The sequence below is a fragment of the Sceloporus occidentalis genome, unplaced genomic scaffold, assembly GCF_023333645.1.
Source record: "Sceloporus occidentalis isolate IW3139 unplaced genomic scaffold, rSceOcc1.0.p SCAF_6, whole genome shotgun sequence".
NCBI classification, from domain to species: Eukaryota; Metazoa; Chordata; class Lepidosauria; order Squamata; family Phrynosomatidae; genus Sceloporus; species Sceloporus occidentalis.
This window is the reverse complement of record NW_028316986.1, coordinates 87,700,337-87,719,846: the sequence shown is the minus strand read 5'-3', so window position 1 is coordinate 87,719,846 and position 19,510 is coordinate 87,700,337.

Genomic DNA, 19,510 nt, shown 5'->3' with positions numbered 1-19,510 from the left:
CAGTGTCCAAAAAACAACCATCATTATCATCATCAATCATTATCATCACAGCAAAAAAGTAAATAGAGGATGAAGGGGAAAGGTGGAAGGAGGTGACATTTTAACAGCAGCTGAAAAAGTAGGGTAACAGAGGATTAATAGGGACAGTTCCTGCAAAATCAGTTCAGTTGGACAGTATGGAAACACAGTTGGAGCAAAAATTTCTACAAACTTCTTCTCCACCCTTAGAGATTTTAGCTTTCCAGGGCCAAGGGAATGGGGCAGTAAATGTGTTAGCATATCACCCCTCCTGCTAGAGATAGGGTTTTCACACTTAATATCTAGTGTGGACCTGAATTGGAAGTCATAGTGACCTGATATGTGTTTTGGGGTAACACAATGACCCACGGAAGATATATTTTGTTAATTTATTGTTTTTTATTTCATTCTTATGCCTCCTTTCTCCTTAGATAGGGACCCAAGGTGGCTCAAAGATAAAAATGTTTTTTTTAAACTTTACAATAAAAATTTAGAAACAAGTAAAATAGTCTAATTTTAAACTGTATAAAATTATATTTAAATATACAGAAGTTAAAAAGCATCACTAAAGCACACACACCATATAAAAGCCATCCTGACATAATAATAATAATTAATAATAATTTGTTTTATTTATATACCGCTATTCCAAAGATCATAGCGGTGAACAGCAAGTAAGCTAATTAGCAAGTAAGCTAATTTTCCCCCAACAGTCTGGGTACTCATTTTAGCGACCTCGGAAGGATGCAAGCCTAAGTCAAGCTTGGGCCTTTTTGCTGGTCTTGAACTCGCAACCTTGTGGTTTTGAGTGAATGGCTGCAGTACAGGCATTTAACCACTGCGCCACCAGGGCTCCATGATATATTAAAAGCCTGCTTGAATAAAAATGTCTTAGCTTGCAGGCAAAAAGAAAGAAGGGAGGGGGGCAGCCTAGCCTCCTGTGGAAAGGAGTTCCAGGGGGTGGGAGTAGCCACTGAGAAGTTTCTTTATCATGTCCTCACCAAATGAGCCTGTGATGGTGATGGGACCAACAGAAAGCCTTCCCCTGAAGAACTTAGTGTTCTGGCAAGTTCCCTCCCTGAGCCCTATCTTGGAGTCATCTAAAGCCTGCTGCGATGATTTTAACAACTTCTTTGCGGATAAAATCTCTCGGATAAGTGCTGATCTCGACGCCAGTATTTGTGCAGATCCTGTAGGAGAGGCGTCCAAAGCGTCCGTGGCCCCTGGATCACTTTGAGTTCGTTAGTACCGAGGAAGTGGACAAGATCCTTCGAAGTGTTAGGAGGACGACTTGCTCCCTTGATCCCTGTCCCTCATGGCTGGCAGCTCAGGGGGGAGATGCAGTGTTAACACTCTTGCATCTCATTATCAATACATCTCTAAGAGAGGGCCTGTTTCCATCTAAATTGAAATTAGCAGTGGTTAAACCCCTGCTAAAGAAGCCCTCCTTAGGCCCCCTGATTTATAATAACTATCGGCCCATCTCGCTGCTGCCTTTTTTGGGGAAGGTGATCGAGAGAGCAGTCGCTTTCCAGCTTCAATCGATCTTGGATGACACCGATTTTCTGGACCCATTTCAAACCGGCTTCCGGGCGGGCTATGGAGTTGAGACTGCCATGGTCGCCTTAGTTGATGACCTCTGTCTGGGCATGGACAGGGGGAGCGTGTCCCTGTTAGTGCTCTTGGTCATCTCAGCGGCCTTCGATACCATCAACCATGGTATCCTTCTGGGATGCCTGAGGGAGCTGGGAATTGGGGGCACTGCTTTGCAGTGGTTCCGTTCCTACCTCTCGGGCAGATCCCAGATGGTGGAGCTGGGGGACTGTCGCTCCGACAGGAGGGCCCTGACATCTGGTGTCCCTCAGGGAGCGATTTTATCCCCTATGCTATTTAACATTTACATGAAGCCGCTGGGAGAGATCATCCGGAGACATGGGGCGTGGTGTTATCAGTACGCTGATGACACCCAGATAGTCTTCTCTATGTCTCCGACTGATGCATCCAAGGTTGGCATCTCTCCTCTAGATGCCTGCTTGGCATCGGTAATGGGCTGGATGAGGGAGAACAAACTCAGTGTGAATCCAGGGAAAACGGAAGTACTGGTGATAGGCTCCCCGGTTTCGGGTGGCGAGATCTGTCACCCGGTCCTGAATGGGGTCACGCTCCCCCTGAAGGACTTGGTGCACAGCTTGGGAGTGCTCCTTGACTCGTCGCTCCAGCTGACTCCTCAGGTGGATGCGACGGTCAGGAGTGCTTGTTATCAGCTTCGGCTGATACGCCAGCTGCGTCCCTACCTGGACCGTAAGGACCTTGAATCTGTTGTACGTGCTTTGGTAACCTCTCGATTGGATTTCTGCAATGCACTCTACATGGGGCAACCCTTGTACCAAACCCGGAAGCTACAAATGGTGCAGAATATGGCAGCTAGACTGGTCGCTGGCAGTTCCAGGTCGGACCATATTACACCTATTTTAAAAGACCTTCACTGGCTGCCTATTCGCTTCCGAGCTCAATACAAGGTGTTGGTTTTGACCTATAAAGCCCTAAATGGCTTGGGCCCAGGGTACTTGGAGGACCACCTCTCCCCATATAATCCGCCCCGCACACTCAGAACTTCCGGGACAAATTTGTTGGAGGTCCCTAGGTCAAACCTTGCACGGACCTCTCAGAGGGCTTTTGCCATCGCTGCCCCATCACTTTGGAACAAGCTCCCCGTAGAGCTTCGCTCCGCCGCCTCACTAGTTATTTTCAAGAAAAATCTGAAAATGTATCTATTTCGGTTGGCCTTCCCACCTTAGTTAAATTGTTTCTTTACATTTTCTTTGCCTGTCTGAGTAGCAGAGAATTGTTTCACATTGCATCAATGCATTAACACCTTGGTGCTAAAAATCATTTAAGTGTTTTGGACCAGTTTGTCCATTCCTTTGGAAGATCATCAAAGCTTTTAGTACACCTTTTGGGTACCCAGCACATACCCCGAAGGCAGATTTTGGGTGAATACACCTCAACCCTAGTCATTTTTGTTCACCTCTCTGGGCGTACCTTTGGGTGCTGTCTCAGTCTTCAGCAGATCTCTCTCTCTCTCCCCTAGACTGATAAACATACCCTCTCTTAACTCTGAATCTTCCACTATCCAACCTTTCAATTTTCCATTCTGTACCCTGGTGTGTATCTTGAGATTGAATCACTCTTTGTATGCTTGTGCCTCTTTGCCCATTTTCTAAGCAAAAACATCTTATTTTCTTCATACTGGAGTCATCTCTTGCAGTGAGTACTCATATAAATAGGTGTAAAAAGATCCCAGTAAGCTGCCCACCTCTAGCATGTGTCCTTTTGAGCTAATTAATTCCCCAGCACATTGCTGGTAGAGCCCCCAAGTCCCCTCACCTTTTTGGGTAATAAATATATCTCTCTTTATCATCAAGCTCAGTCAAGGGAGTGGATATCCAGGCATGCTCCCTCCAAATGCAGTAATGGTCTGAAAAAGGTTCAGCAAGCTGAGGCTTCATTCAGACAAGATGCAGGCACTGTTAGGGGGAGGAGGGTATTCACCTGTCCAATGAAATAGTGTTCAGCTGGTACTAGAGTGTGCCTTGATAAGCTTTGCATTTTGAAGAGGGTGGCTGAACAAGCATAATGTCATCAGGGGCCTTGATAGCATGGCAGATGTTTCATTAGCTTTAGCTGATATACTAACTGTGATCCTACCCAGATGGAGATAGCCTTGTTTCAGTCATCTATACTCTGGTAGTCTGTTTGGATTTCCATTAAAGTTATGGTGTGAATTGCAAGAAAAGAGGATATTTAGTACAATGAACAAGCAAACAAACAAAATTTGCCAAAATTTCCATGTGCTAATTTATATGAAAATTTAGAAATAGTTGCTATAATGTAATTAGAAATATGATACAGTTCACTTAGGGGAGGCCTCAATTTAGCTCAGACCTACTTTATTAGCAATGGACTAGTGCCCTATTCAGATGCAGACAGGATGATAAAAACAGCAATGCTGGGTCTGGGTCACTCCCACTTCTTGTGTCCTTAAACACCCTTATTTTCTAGGTTCATCTTCTCTTACATGTTCCTTCTTGTACCATGAAAAAACTTTCAAGACCTTTTTCTGAGTGTGATTAGTTCTTATAAAAAGGGCCTGTCTGGTGGTGGGCAACCACAAAAGATGCTTTTCTGGTACCTCCAGTGTAAAAAAGTATTATTTCCTCAGGCAATTTAGGTCCTCAAATTTTAAATCACTAAATTTCAGATCTGCCACATTTTGGCAATACATCTCTTCAATGACTCAACTTGGACTCAACAATAAATAGTGCACAAACTCAACTTGATGTGAAACTTGTATATTTTAAGCAACCAACTTGGTAGTCTAAATTCATCCAAAAACAGTAAACATATTAAGCAATGGGCTTGAGGTCTACTAAGCAGTCTGTCCCTACTGCACAACAGAGGAGTCTTCTAAAGCTTTTCACTCCCTTCCAGGCCAGATGATATCAGATGGCATGGAGGGAGGGCTCTTCTTCTTCAGGCTAGCCCTGATGGAGTTGGGCCTGCCTTTTCACTCCCTCCCAGGCTGGATGATGTCAGATGGACTAAAGAGAGGGCTCTTCTACTTCAAACTAGGCCTGATGGAGTTGAAGCTTCCCTTTCACTCTCTCCCAGGCTGGATAATATCAGATGGCATGGAGGGAGGGCTATTCTTCTTCAGACTAGCCCTAATGGAGTTGGGCTTGCCTCTTCACTCCCTCCCAGGCCGGATATCAGATGGCACGGAGGGAGGGCTGTTCTTCTTTAGGCAAGGCCTGATGGAGTTGGGTCTGCCTTTTAATCATGGTAATCATGGGTTTTGATGGGATTCCAATAGATTACTTCTTTTTAAATATAAAAACACTTCCAACTTTCTTTAGAAGCCTGGGAGGAAAAGGGTGGCCAAGAAAAAAGTGAATCCCTGGGAGACAATGTGTAAAACAGATATGCTGTTTGCTTTTGCCCCCTGCAAGAGAATGGGCAAAGGAGAGAATGTGAAGGCAAAATCGGCCTGCAGAGGGATGGATGATGGTTAGGTGGTAGTACAGCAGCAATTTTCTGTGAGATAACATTAGGGTTTTTTTTCCGTTCTGCCCTGATCCCATCCCATGCATGGCCAAAAATGGTTGTGCGATAATTTCCTAAATGGCAAAAAGGTATTAATGAAAAAGAATGCACAGGTGAGGAGTTGGTACAGCAGTTTGCCTTTGACTGAGTCTTCTGGAAAGGAGAAGATTCCACCTCTTCCATTACTGTTCGCTTTAATGAGTTAATTGAGAAAAAACTTCATTTGTACTTTGAACTCTATCTGCAGCCATTGAAGTGAACTGAGGATAAAGAAGGGAAATGGGAGAAGGAGACAGAAAATGGGACATTTTAGAAGCAGTTAAAAAAGTATGATGACAGAGAATTAAGAGGGACCATTCCTGCCAAACTGGGACAGCTGGAGTATATGTGGTCATAGTTGCATTAGTGAAGATTCAGCTTCTGTTATGGTTTTCTACCAATGAACACAGAAAGAAAGATTGCTAGGAAATTGTTTTGATCCTGATTCGATGGTGGAACAAGACAAAACAATCCTAATGCATTACATCAATATTTGAAGGTTTCATCTCCTGTTATATAATCAGCTATAATGGATACTGAACTGATGAATTTGTCAAGCTGATTCTTAATATTTCTTGAATTCAAAGATTTTCATGTGTCTCACTTTCCCCTTGAAAAATATTCTAACAAATCTAAAAAATGGAATGCATAACAATGTCAACGCTGGACTGTTAGGAGTTTGATTTGGATTATGCACCACATCATCTTGCCCATTACTCCCAGATCTTTCCAATTTCTCTTTTATTATTTTTTTTTGTGGAGGAAAGGAGATTTTGGGCACTCTCAGCTCTCATTAAAATGTAGGTCTTGGCATGGGAATGGGTATAAAAGGAGGCCAGGAGAGAGCAAGTGCAAAGTAACTTGCCATTTTTCCTAGAGACCATGATAATGGGCTGGATCTTCACCAGGCTAGAAAGCCAGAGTCCAGCTGCTCCCATGTGGCAGCCCAGTGGGTTTTTTCCCCCTTGCCTGAGTCATGCATAGAACTTCTATTTACATAACAAACCTGACTTTTAAGCAGTGCCAGGCTTCAAGCTTAAGAAACATAGGGAAAATAAGGTCAAGCTGAGCTAAGCCACATGCAGATAAAATCAGGCAGGTGTTAATTTGGACATGACTTTCCTTTCCAAACTGATACTTCAATCCAGTCCTTACTATAAAGAATCCCACTGCAGTCTTAGTTATGTAAGATGGTTGAAAGTGAAAGACAAACAAAGTTAGTGTGTACTATATACTCTGAAATGAGACACAAGTGACCTTGGAGTCTCACAATGCTTATTGCTCTCAAATATTATGAAGAAGGCTTCAAAAATGATGCCCACTATTTAAATGTGTGGGTTTGCCATTAAAACATTCCCCAAGCAAAAAACAGACTGGCTTAAGAGCAATATTTTGTTAATATTCAATGACGTTTCCTTCAAGTGTTTAGGATGGAAAACAGATGGAAATATTTCATGACAGTAGCACTGTGTTTTGAGGGTGGGGGTAGAGAAAAGAGAAGAGAAATATGCCTGGGATCTGAGTAAAGCAGCTGCTGTGTAGAAACCATTGCTTAATAGGCTGAGTTTTATTGCATATTTATTTCTTTTGATCCATCTGTTTTCACTTGTTGTCTCTTGTTTTATAATTGGATCGTAGGAAATTTGGGGGCAGGGAATAATCTTTCTGTGTTTTGGTGTTACAGTACTTAGTACAAAGTGATCCTCAGACCCAAAATAAACAGAATCATAAATATCCCTGCATCCTACCAGGTTGACAAATCTAGGTGGCAGAAGACTCAACAAGGCATATTCCTTCCTGGTAACTTTTAAAGTGGACTTCTTCATATCTTATTCTACACAAAACATTTCCCATTTTCCTTAGCTGAAGACAAGGCTGTGGTTTGTGTGGGCTTTTCCAGATTATCTTTTTATTGTGCAATAAATGCACAGCTGTTTTTCAGTTGTTAGGAAGAATCCAAATGTCTCCCCCCCCCCCCTCAACCAGACTGTGTACTTGTTGCAGGGAAGTAATATTTTGTGGTTGGGGAAAAGAGATGCCCTGCTGGCATGTCTGTGGTTGTTTGAAATATTGTGTGGCCAACTACATTGTAAGTGTCACAAGTGTCTATGTGTAATGAGTACAACACCCCCCCCACACACACACACTTACCATTCTTTAAACATTAAAGTGATATTTTACTTGTCATGCAGTTATTTTATCTTGTTGTGGTTTTGTTCAGGAATTTTCAAAATTTCACTGCAATTTTTATAAGAGCATATCTATCAATGAGCTGCCTGCCTGCCTGCCTGCCTCTCTGCCTGTCTTTCTCTCTCTCCCATCCATCTAGACAGGGGTGAGAATTATGTGCCACTTCAGATGTTGCGGAGCTGCAGCTCCAAGCATTCCTCACTGGCTCTTCTGGAATGAGCTATTCAGTTCAACAACTGTTGAACTGTTGTTGCAGTTCAACAACATCTGGAGAGATGCACAGTTTCTACCCAATGTAGATATTTAGGGCACATTCTTAGAATTCATTATGTACACAAATGGGAATGCTGTAACCATTTATGTTAAAGTTGTAGGAGCTTTGTCCTTCTAGATCAGTGGTCCCCAACCTTTGGTCCTCCATTTGTTTTGGACTTCGGATCCCAGAAACCCTAGCCAACTTGACAACAGTCAAGAATTATGGGAGAGGATGTCCCAAAACTGGAGGATCATGATTTGGGAATCATCATTCTAGATGATTTGGAGTTGTAACTCCAACCAATCCTAGCTGGATATGGAAGGCAGAAGTGTAGCTATTGGGTGTGTGTATAAAAAATAAAGGTGTTGCTCCCCCAAATAAAATTATAACCCCCAAAATCTCTAGCATTACAGCATCTTAAAACTTCAGTTAAGCATTTAGAAATGCAGTTTAGAGATCCCAAGAAAAGGAGCAGACAAAGTTACCATGGGCATGTGAACACAGAAAATATGAGTTCTAGGTGTGGATGATTTTCAGTGTCTCACTCTCAAGTATTACAAATTTGAGGAATGAAGAGCAATTTAATGGAGGGGATGCCCTTATTTGGTCTTTTCCCATTGCCACACCCTAGTGGGAGATGTAGTTCAACAACATCTGGAGACTTTCAGTTTAACTAACTAATTTGTATGAAACTAATTTGTATGAAACCACACTCTATCTGCATTTTCTGAGGGATTAGTGAGTTGGAAACATTGGGTGAAAAGAATTTGTCATGGACTGATAAAGCACTATGGAGTCATTTGCAAACTACTGATCCTGTTCAGGTTGGCTGTAACTTTACTGATAAATTGTCCCATAAATTGATCTATCTGCTTTGCAAGGAACAAGAGCTGATTAATTATAGGCAATTAATCAGTAATTCATTCATAATACTGGGGCGACCTTGAACTGGCAATTAGAGAAAGTAACCACAAAAGAAAAGGTTCAAATTGAAGTTGCCAGATCATATACTTAGTGCTACAGTAAGAACTGTGTGGGACAACCTCTTTATTTATATGTTTACTTGATTGTAGAATAATCAGCTTCTCAGCAGGGCTAAAAGCTTCTTGGATGGAAGCAATTACAATCTGTAACAGGGTTTGACAACACACAGCCTATAGGTTGCACACAGCCCTTACTGCCCTGCTACTGTTACCATCCATATTGCTGAAATCATGGCAAACCCTCTCCCCCCAACTTTCCTTCCTGAAACTACAGACTACATTTTCCTTTGCATTTTCATGGGGGTCTGTGGTCCAGGCAAATGCTTCTGTACCTCAGAGAGCTAGCATGCTTGCAAATGTTGGTGGCAGTGGCAAAAGTGGCCTAATGTTTGCAGTAGAGGTGCATTCCCCAAGGTGTTCAGTTTAAAGTCACCAAGGTGCAAAGATGGTTCTCCCCCAAAACCACAGAGCTGCCTGCTTCTGATCTATAAGCTGATATATAATGCTGAGCATTTATTTTAGGAAAAATGGTTGTGAAGAAAGACATAATGCTTTTAAACAACTTTTTATTAAACATAAACAAAAACACGACCATATTTTTATATATATTTAAAACAAACATACATAAACAATTACAATGTAATTAAACTACTGAACTAAAACTAATAAATACTACTGACTCCCCCTGCCTAACTATTGGATATGTATCACAATTAGCTATAGTTCCAATATATGTTGTTGTTGTTGTTATTATTATTATTATTATTATTATTTTCTTATATCCTGCCTTTCTCCCAATATAGGAATTCAAGGCGATGAACAGCAGATTTAAAACAATTTAAAAACAAAATGAAAGTGTATAAATATAATTTTTTTAAAAAAAATTAAACTATTTAAAAAGTAAAAATAATTATGAGTTAAAATAGAATATGTTAAAAATACAAATCTTAAAATTTCAATAGAGCAACATTCCCAGCCCTTATCAATTTGCAAAGGCCTGCCAGCATAAGAATGTCTTTATCTGCCACCAGAAGGACAGCAGGGATGGAGCCATCCTGGCCTCCCTAGGGAGGGAGTCCCAAAGCTTGGGATCAGCCTAAGTGTATTCAGCTACAAGAAAATACTGGACACATCTTCTCTGATCCCTTTCTCTGCTCTCCAATGACACAGAGATGTTTGTGTTGGAGAAGCTGCATCGTTGAAAAGGTGGTTTGGAGGATTTTGACTGCTGTGCAATTGGTAAAGAATTCCAGCCTCCACAATGATAGAAAAAGTGGTTGTAATAATGTAAATTAAACTTAACAACTCTCTAATGAGAGTCAGCATGGTGTGGTAGTTGTGAGCACTGGACAAGGACTCTGGAGACAAGGGTTCAAATCTCCACTCAGTCATGGAAACCCACTGGGTAGCCTTGGGCAAACTGCAATCTCTCAGAAGGAACACCAAGGCAAGCCCCTACACAAAATATTTCCAAGAAAATCCCATTATAGGTTTACCTTGGGGTCACCATAAGTTGGAAATGACTTGAAGGCACACAAGAATAACAACACCCTAACAGGATGCAAGCCAGTATCAGAGCAGAGACAAACATTTTCAAAATCGAGAAAACAGAGTGTAGACTCACTTAAAGGGGGAAAAACATTCCAAAAGAGAACCAAAACAAATTTTTCTGATAAGAGTGTGCACCTTCAAGTCAGGATTGCGAAATAAATATTGTCAACAATAGCATTTACAATTTTTAATTTGCTGCAATTCTAGAACAGATATTTAGCTGTGCAACTAAGAGAAAATTCAGTGACATAGCCATGTTAGGGGCTCAACAGGTCACCCCTTTGGAGCGGCCTGCAGCCACTCCTTTCCTCACCAGATCGGGGCCACAAGAACTACATGTTGCATCCCCAATCTGGCCTTTCCATGGCACAAAAAAGAAGCTGCAAAAAGCAGCTTTTTTGCACTGCAGAAAGGCACCCTAGCTGCAGCTGTGGTGTCTTTTTGCCACTTCTTCGATGTAGCACATGGGAACACTGCGCAAAGATGCACCATGATGCCACCTGCTGTCTGGTTAGGCGGGTGGTGTGGGAGCAGAATGAGGGTGGAATTGGGGTGGCCAGTGTGTGTATGCCATGCCCCCGTGCTGCCCCCAAGCCGGCGTAAAACCCTGGTCTGCTGAGCCCCTTAGTCTGGAAAATCAGTATGGAAAGGGATCTTGTACCACCTTTGAGACTAACTGAAAGAAAGAAGCTGGTAGCATGAGGTTTCATAGACTTGAGCCTACTTTCTCAGATGCATATTTCCTCAGGTTTGGAAAACAGGACATAACTTTTGATTTCTCTGTAGGTTTTTGAGAATGGGACAAGTTAAACTGAAGAACTCAGCTGTATTCCAGCTTTTTTGCAACTGAAAAACTTTACTTGAAAGCCAATTTCATTAATATTTGCTTATTATTCCATCAGGGCTGCCCCCCCCCCCTTTTTTTTGGAAAGGATATTTTGTGCATCATTTCTTAGGTATATTGCATGACCAGTTCATAATGTAAAATTTAAAACTTCATAAAGTACCTTCAGGCATCTGTGCAAGATCCTGCCTATTGCTTGGCTGAACAGAAAAATTAAATATACTCAGTGGAGAAAAGACTGGCTCCTTTTAATGGTGAGTTGTTGCATGTTATGGGGTCTGGATGGGGTCACACTTCCCCTGAAGGACTCTGTCCACAGTTTGGGGGTGCTCCTTGACTTGTCGCTTCATCTGAAGGCTCAGGTGGATGCAACGGTCAGGAGAACTTGTTATCAGCTCCGGCTAATATGCCAACTGCACCCCTTCCTGGAGCAGGGAAACAATGAAACAGTAATACATGCGCTGGTAACCTCTCGACTTGACTTCTGTAACATGTTCTACATGGGGCTACCCTTGTGTCAAATTCAGAAACTTCAATTGGTCCAAAATATGGCAGCCAGGTTGGTTATGGGCACACATAAAATGGCTCACATTTCTCTCCACTGGCTGCCTATTAGTTTCCGGGCAAGATACAAGGCTTTGGTTTTAACCTTTAAAGCCCTTCATGGCTTGGGTCCTGACTACTTGTGGGAGCGCTTTCTTCCACATAATCCACCCCGCACACTTCGGTCCTCTGAGAAGAATCTGCTACAACCTAAGAAGACCAGACTTTCGGCGGTGACCCAGAGGTCCTTTTCATCAGCCACTCCCAGGCTCTGGAACGACCTGCCAGACGAGATCCACCATATTACCACCTTGGACATGGATCTCTTCCAGCAGGCCTTTGGGTTTGCCTCCCTCTCCCCCTTACCCTTATCCTTACCCTTATCTTTATTCTTATCCCCAAACCATTGTCTGTGACACCGGAACTGGCATTGACTTTATTGTTCTTGTCCTCATCCCCCTTCTAGAAGATGATTCATTTCTCACCCCAATCTGTCTGAAATTTTTTATTGTATTGGAATGTTTTAAAGTTTTTACCTGTTTAATTTCTTTTTAGGGGTTGAGGGTTTAAGAGTTTTTAATTGTATTTTTGTATTGTTTTTCATAGTGCTGTAATTCGCTTTGTTTCCTTGAGAAAAAGTGGAATAATAATAATAATAATAATAATAATAATAATAATATCGATAGGAAGGTTGAGAGAGGCCAGAAAGCCATTTTCCTATTGAGTCTGCTGTACTTAGAAGCAGATGTAATGTGAAGGAGCTATGGGACAATGGTTGAGCACATGTTTTGCATGTTGAAGGTCCCATGTTCAATTCCCAGTGTTTCTAAGTAGGACTAGAAAGTCTTCTGCCTGAAACTCAGAGAGACAATGCCAGACAGTTAGGCAGTTTCCAATGTTTCACTTGTATTTCAAATTCAACATTTAGACCATCTGGATTTGCTTTGATAAGAACTTTGAGAGAGGCTTTGGTTTCTTTGATGAACACCAAGTGCTGTCAATACAAAAATATACAAATAATATACAAATAATTCTCTCCTCCCCTCCAGCTTTTCATTGGTTCAGGCATTCTAGTCAAAGATAGGAAAGTTAGTAGAATGAGAGTAATGCATTCGGTTAATTGTTAACTAATTTTAAAAAAATCCTAATTTGGTTCCATTCTAATTAGAAGGAGGAACAACCAACTTTAAAGTTTAAGTCATATTTAAATTTATCTTAAGTGTTTACATTAAAAGGCTTATAAAAATGAATCTAAAATATGACATCCATGATTTTACTGCCCCCTTTCCTTTTTTTGAATTTGGGAGAGAAGGAAACAGACCACCAGAGCAGTCCTCGAACAACGCTGGCTCTTTGGCTTTGTCATGGAGATGAGCATCACTCCCTACAGTCGGTTGTGACTAGACATTCATGTCAAGGAACTACCTTTACCTTTATGTAGTGCCACCTCTTTAGTGAACTGTGGTGTTCCACAACTAAATGCATACTTGCATGTACAGTGTGCAACATGTATGTCCATGCACAACGTTCAGCCACAACCTCACTTCTGCAGAGTTAAACTGAACTCAGCCTTGCCATTTCCGTAGGGGAGTTTATACATGAGTGAGACTCTGGCATGATTCCAACTATAAATTATGCTTGCATTTTAGTTTTGCTGTTGTTTGGTTGAATTTCATATATTTTGCACCAGCTTAAATATATTTTCCGAAAGAAGTATACACGTTTTGTAAATAAACCATGAATCTGCAAGCCAATTCATCATAGTGAATGGAGCAGTGACTTGGAGACTTGATAAAATGGCTAAGCTCCTTGGGTTAAGTGTTTCTAAATATTACATTTTGGGCAAAGATCATTTGCTGTAGGGAAGACATTTTCAACTCTATCCTTATGGCAATGGAAAGGCAGCCTAGGCTCTTATTTGGAGAGCTCAGCCAGAGGGCAAGAATTTCAGAAGTCTCTGCTGCAAAGTCAAATGATTCCAGCTTCATTTACTTTGAGAAAGACAACAAATACGGGGAAAGCAAGTGCTTGGACAAATGCCAGTAGTAGGGTGGAGAGGACTGAAAGCACAGTGGGATGTTTTTGAACAAGCTGGAGAGAGAAATGAGTGAAGACCCCTGTTGGAAAACCTGCATACCAACTGAAACTAAAGTAGCCAGCTGGAACAACAACTGAAATCAGTGTGAGTGAAAAAGGATGGCAGCCAACAGAAGAAATTGCAGTAGAAAGCAATTGTAAGCATATAGCATAGAACAGAAATCAACTAGGTAAATAACAACCGGGTTAGTGATATGCTTCATTGCTTTGTGTTATTGTCCTTCTCTTCTTCCTCCAACTTTTTCCCTCTTTCCTATCTTCTTCTCCTTCTTCTTTTTAACATTTGAGCCTTCAACAGATAATTCTGCCTTATCTTTCCCTTATATTCCTTTCATCCTTTTTCTTGCAGTTTACATTTCTGAATTGACCTTCATCTAGTACATGGGTCGCCAGTGTGTGGGAGCCACTATTTCTCCCTCACTATCTTTGTGAGCCATATCTTCTGGGACTGTTAAAATTCCTCCTCTTTCCTACATTTCCTCTTCGAAATAGTGACCAGAAGTCACGTTGGGTTGCCATGTTGCACAGGAAACAGAGGAAAATGAAGGCATTTTGACAATCTCGAGGGAATCATTTTTTGGCATGTTTACAAAGTTGGGTAATTTTAGGTAATTTTCTGCTTACAATTGGACCAAATCATTTAATCTTTTTTAGAGAGGATGCAGGAACTAGTGTATGGCTTTGGGAGCTGCAGAGTGAGGGCCACATATGGCCAATGGGCCTTACTTTTCCTACACCAATTTATTTTCCTTCCTGTCTAAATTTTTTGCACTTTCTTTGGAATCCATTGCGACTATTGTTGCTGTGTTCCACTGCTACTGCCTTATATTCTCTATACTCTTTGGTCTTTTTAAATCAAACTAGAAGGTGGTATGGAAAACTGCTTTCTTAGATTCTTCAACCTTTACTTTTTGAGTGGTTTTGCACTGATTTTCAGGTATAGAAAGGATCCGGCAAATATTCAGTGTGGCATCACATGATCTATATATCATTTACTTTTTGTTATAATGTCCTGTCTCTTGCAGATGGTGTATATGGATGTGATCTTGAATCTTCTGTATCTACATATGCCTTCTTAAGATCATTGTGAGACCTACTGATTTACTGATACAGAAATATAGTAAAGCCCTTTCTTTCTTTTCTTCTCCTTGGTGACCAGTCCTTCTACTTAGAATGCCACCTGATCTCTCCCTGACATTCAGAAGTGCTTGTTTAATTCTGTGATTTAAAAAGCTAGGACATCCTTGGCTCAAAGACCTTTAATTTCAAGGAAAGAAAATGTCCATTCAAATTTACTTATGCACTAAAGGAAAATGGAAGTGCTAAGGCATTTATCTTAATATCTTAGCATTATGGTTTAAATCTAATTGTTAATCCCACTGAGACCATCTCAGTTAATTCAGTAGGTCTACTCCACTTGAGACTAGCAGTTGGATTTATGCTTATCTAAGACCTGTACTCCCATATATTGTGATCATTTATATCTTAGGCAATTATTTCTTCCTTGGTCCTTCAGTGTTCTTAAACCCAAATGACTCATTGTGTTCTTGAGGTCCTAGTACAATTTTTTTAAAAAAACAACAACAACAGTTTCTTCTTGGTATATATAAAGAACTGCAAGGAAAGGAACACAGTGTTTTTAGAGGTTACAAGATCTAAATCTAGTTGCAAGTGACATGCCAAAAGACTTTACAGAAGAAGAGAAAGGAGATATCCTGCAGGGTAATAATTTTTTTATTGAGGATCACATTTCTTCCAGGATGAAGTGCTGGGGCTGCAAAATACCAGTAGGTAGGACTGAGTCAAAAATGGATGGATGGAGGGTCACCCATTTTCTCATAGATTCTGACACCACCTTCTCCTCCTTTCCCACTTCTTCCTCATCAATGGTCTGTAGAAGGAAAAGGACTTTTTTTCTTGCTACAGAAGTTTTAAAATTAGGCCAAGTACCAGATTTCCCATGCTACCCTTTAAAATAATTCCAAAGAACTCTACTACATTTCAAACTATCAACAATAATTTAAAAAATGTTTCCACACACAGAGAAGAGTTTTTTCTTGATTGGTTTTTCTCAGTACATCCTGTGCTAAAAGGTACAATTTCAGTACCCTATTTAGGGACAGAACATGAAGATGAAATAGATTAAATTGTCAAGAAATGGGTAAGTAAACCACAGCAACAGGGTCTTTTCAAATGTGACAATAAATGTGCAATTGTATTGGTCTTTTAGGTGGTGTAGAAAATGAAATACTACACTTGATCTTAGCCAAAACGCTGAGAAGCGATGTATAGAAAATGAAATAAAGATATGTTTCAATAGTATGTAGAGGGCATACTCTAAAGGGCAAAAGGTGTTCAGGATTGTGTGTGGTTATCAGATAAGTAGCAGCACAAATTGGGGGCTCTCTCACTCATTGCATCTAAAGCCCAAAAGGTAATGAAACTTTGAGCGAAGGAAAGAAAAAGGATGAAAGGCATGGAAGAATTTACAAAGACTTTCTTTTTGTCTGACCACCTTCACAGCTATATGTGGTGGGAACACACAAGAGGATCTTCTCTCAGGCTCTGGAAGTTCCTTCCAAGATTAGTTAGACTGTTGTTCTACTTGTTATCCTTCCACAGGTGAAGACTTTTTGTTTTGTTTCGTTTTGCTTCAGCTGGTCTTTGAGGACTAATTGCTCAGGAAGAAAGAACTTTGCAGAATGTGCTGCATTGTCCATTTGTTGTTTTATTTTCAGTGATTACAATTTTTACTGGTTTTAATTTTATTGCTGTGCCCTGTGCGTGACTATTACTCTCAGGGGATCCCTTTAAAAAAAGAACTTTTCGCTGCCACCACCCAGTGAATGAACTATAATTATATTTTTATAGTAGCTCCACAGCTACCCCTTCCCCACACACACTGGGACTTGTGAGGAATAGAGAGAGAGATCTAGTTTCCTTTCTTGCTCACCCAGAGCAATCAGTAGCCGAGTTAAGGCACGTGTATAGGAGCAGAGAGACAGCAGATGCTTTTTTAAGAAAGAAGTTTATTTTGAAAAGAGATAGAATAGGATAGAAAGAATTTATATCACTCTTGCAAAGACCCCTTGCCTTGCAGGTCCAAAGAACATAGTTACAGAGTTCATTCCACACAAGCCAATGTTGAAAATAACAAAAGGCCTAAACGCACTAGCTACCACATTCCTAACTACTCACGGAAGATGGGATTTATAGTCCTTTTGAGTTCCTGGATGCAGGGAGGGCCCCTTGCCGCTCGACCTGCATTCCCCTGAGTCTGTGTCCCCCAGACTCCAAGAGACATCATCTGGTTCCCCCCTCAGGAGAGGATCAAGGGAGAGACAAAGAACCACATGGCTGCACAAGCCTTTTTAAAGATTTCCCATAGAAAGTTCTTGAATCTCGCGGTCCTACTCTCTGATTGGTCAGTTAGACCTTGCATCAGCTATGATGCCACAGCTCATTAGCATGTGATGTCATCTCTCATTAGCATGTACCTCCTCCCAGATTAACCCTTTGTAGTTCAGGAGAAGCCTCAGGTGACTGGAGGACCAGTCATCACAGCACTTTAAATTTTTTAATGAAGATTATCACACGGTCTTACCGTCTGCCAATCGCCAAGGAAACGTTGGGGAAGCATGCGTGTATGAACGCCAAGTACACTTTCCCAGTGTGATGGAATTGTCAGCTCCCTCTAGTGTCCTGGCATTCATACACGCACACTTAGTTCATTGATTAAACTCCATTTGTCTCCTACAGGTTTCCACTTGGATTCTCAACAATTACTTAAAAATGCCTCCTGAATCAATCCTAGGGATTTTTCTCCCCAGCCATGTTTGGGGGGGGGTGGTGTGGGTTTTGGCCATAAGAGTCAGGTCCCAAGTTCAAACTCTGAAGAGGATGGAGTTCAAGGCTGGAACTGGACCAATTCCAAATACTTAACTCATTAGTCATTGACAGGTGTGTGAGCCACAATCCCTGTAGATACCTTCCTCTATGCCCTGAAATTCACCGGAGATCTAGCTTTTTCTTCACCATGCCTACCCAAAACTGGAAAGTCTCATAAAGTTGGGAACCACACCTATTCAAGCCAGCAGTTAGCCCTTTCATGGAATCACATTCCTCTGGCTGGTGGTGGCAATGTTGATGGAAGATGAACTTATTAGGGATAAACTGGAGAGAGGGACTTGTAAAGACTCACTTTACCAACAGCCTTTGTCAAAACTTATCACCTTGCTTTCTAAAACCCTGCCCATAGTCAGATGGCTGCCTTGTGGGTACCTACTGGAAGTGGGTCAGGATAAAAGGATGATGTCCTTATAAAAATATAGATCTGCTTGATACTTGACTCCCAGTAAACCCCTTTAGGGAAATGAAGAAGATTACTATGCCCCTGAACTTCTATACAAAACAAGATGATAGTATGAAGTGTGTGTGCATTTGAGTATGGGTGAGAAACTTAAGCTATAAAAGATATAAGACTTGATATAATACAAAATAAGAAATATCAGTGGAAAGGGGAGTTTTAGAGACTTCCCCGGGAAGAATAATTTGGCTATTAAGTATACTCTAAAGCAGGGATAGGCAACCTTTTTGAGCTGGGGGCCGGGTTGCTGTCCCTCAGACAACTGGGGGGGCCGAAGCCAAAAAATAAATAATTAAATAATTTCTTAAAAATTTAAATAAATAAATAAACTGGGACAAATGTAGGACAACATTTTCAAATGGTGGACACTTTTTTAAAAAAAGTGGAGGACACGCAAAAATATTTCCTGCTTTTTAAAAAAATGTTAATATAAATGCATGTTTCTGAGGTGTCTATAGACAATTGCCCCCCTTGCCCCTGCGCACAAGAGGCCAAAGGTCCCGGCGGTGATCAGCGGCAGGTCCAGGCTGGGGCCAGTCCCAAGGCCTCGAAGGGCCGCATCCGGCCCGCGGGCCGCAGGTTGCCTACCCCTGCTCTAAAGACTTCTGAGACACAACAATTTCTTGTGTAACACAAAGGTCCCGTGTGATTGCTGTAAATGCCTTTGTCTCTCCCGCTGTTCCAAGTCCAGAATAGGATTGAGGAATGAAAGTATACTTCTTTAGGAAACACTAAAAATTTCCTTACTAACACTAGAAAAGCAAACATGGGGTTTACAGCCTGATCCTAGCTGAGAGTCTTCAAGTGGAATTCCCTTTCAATTTCAGTGGGATTCCTTTCTAAGAAAATTTACTGTGTACAGCATCCCTTAGGAGTTTATCACATGGGGAAAACTGGAAGTTTAAAAGGGTCAGAATCTGCATTTATCCAGCTTATTAGGCACAATTGCGCAAATGGTTTTCAGACAATATTGTGCGCAAGCCACTGAGAATCTGACAAGAAAATGACATGAACCAGGAAATATGCATTTTCAGGAAAATATTGGAAATTAATTTCCACTTCATTCACAAATTTACTTTTTTGTGCAATTGCTGTAATGTGATAGCTATTTATGGTTTATTAATGGGATTCTCCTTGTTTTTGTGTTTGTTGCCAGATTTCCCATGGTTTTTTGGAGCAAGATTACTTCCAGTGCCACGGAATAAGTAAAATAATGAGTGTCTGAGTCCCGGAATGCTTCTCTCTTTCTCTTTCTCCCTGTGTCTCCTGCTTCAGCCGCAGCGAACACCAAACTGTTCCTTTTAGGGGATTTTGTACTTCAGCTCCCAGAATCTCAGGCTATTGGCCAACATGGCTGAGGTTTCTGGGAACTGAAGTCCAAAATCCCTTAAAGGGGACAGTTTGAGGAGCACGTCAGCCTTCCCTCCAAGCCAGAGCTCTTAAAGAAACAGCTACCGAGGCAAAGGCAGGGACAGAGCAAGCAAGATAGAGAAAAGGTTGAGTTCCTCCTTGCTCTTTCC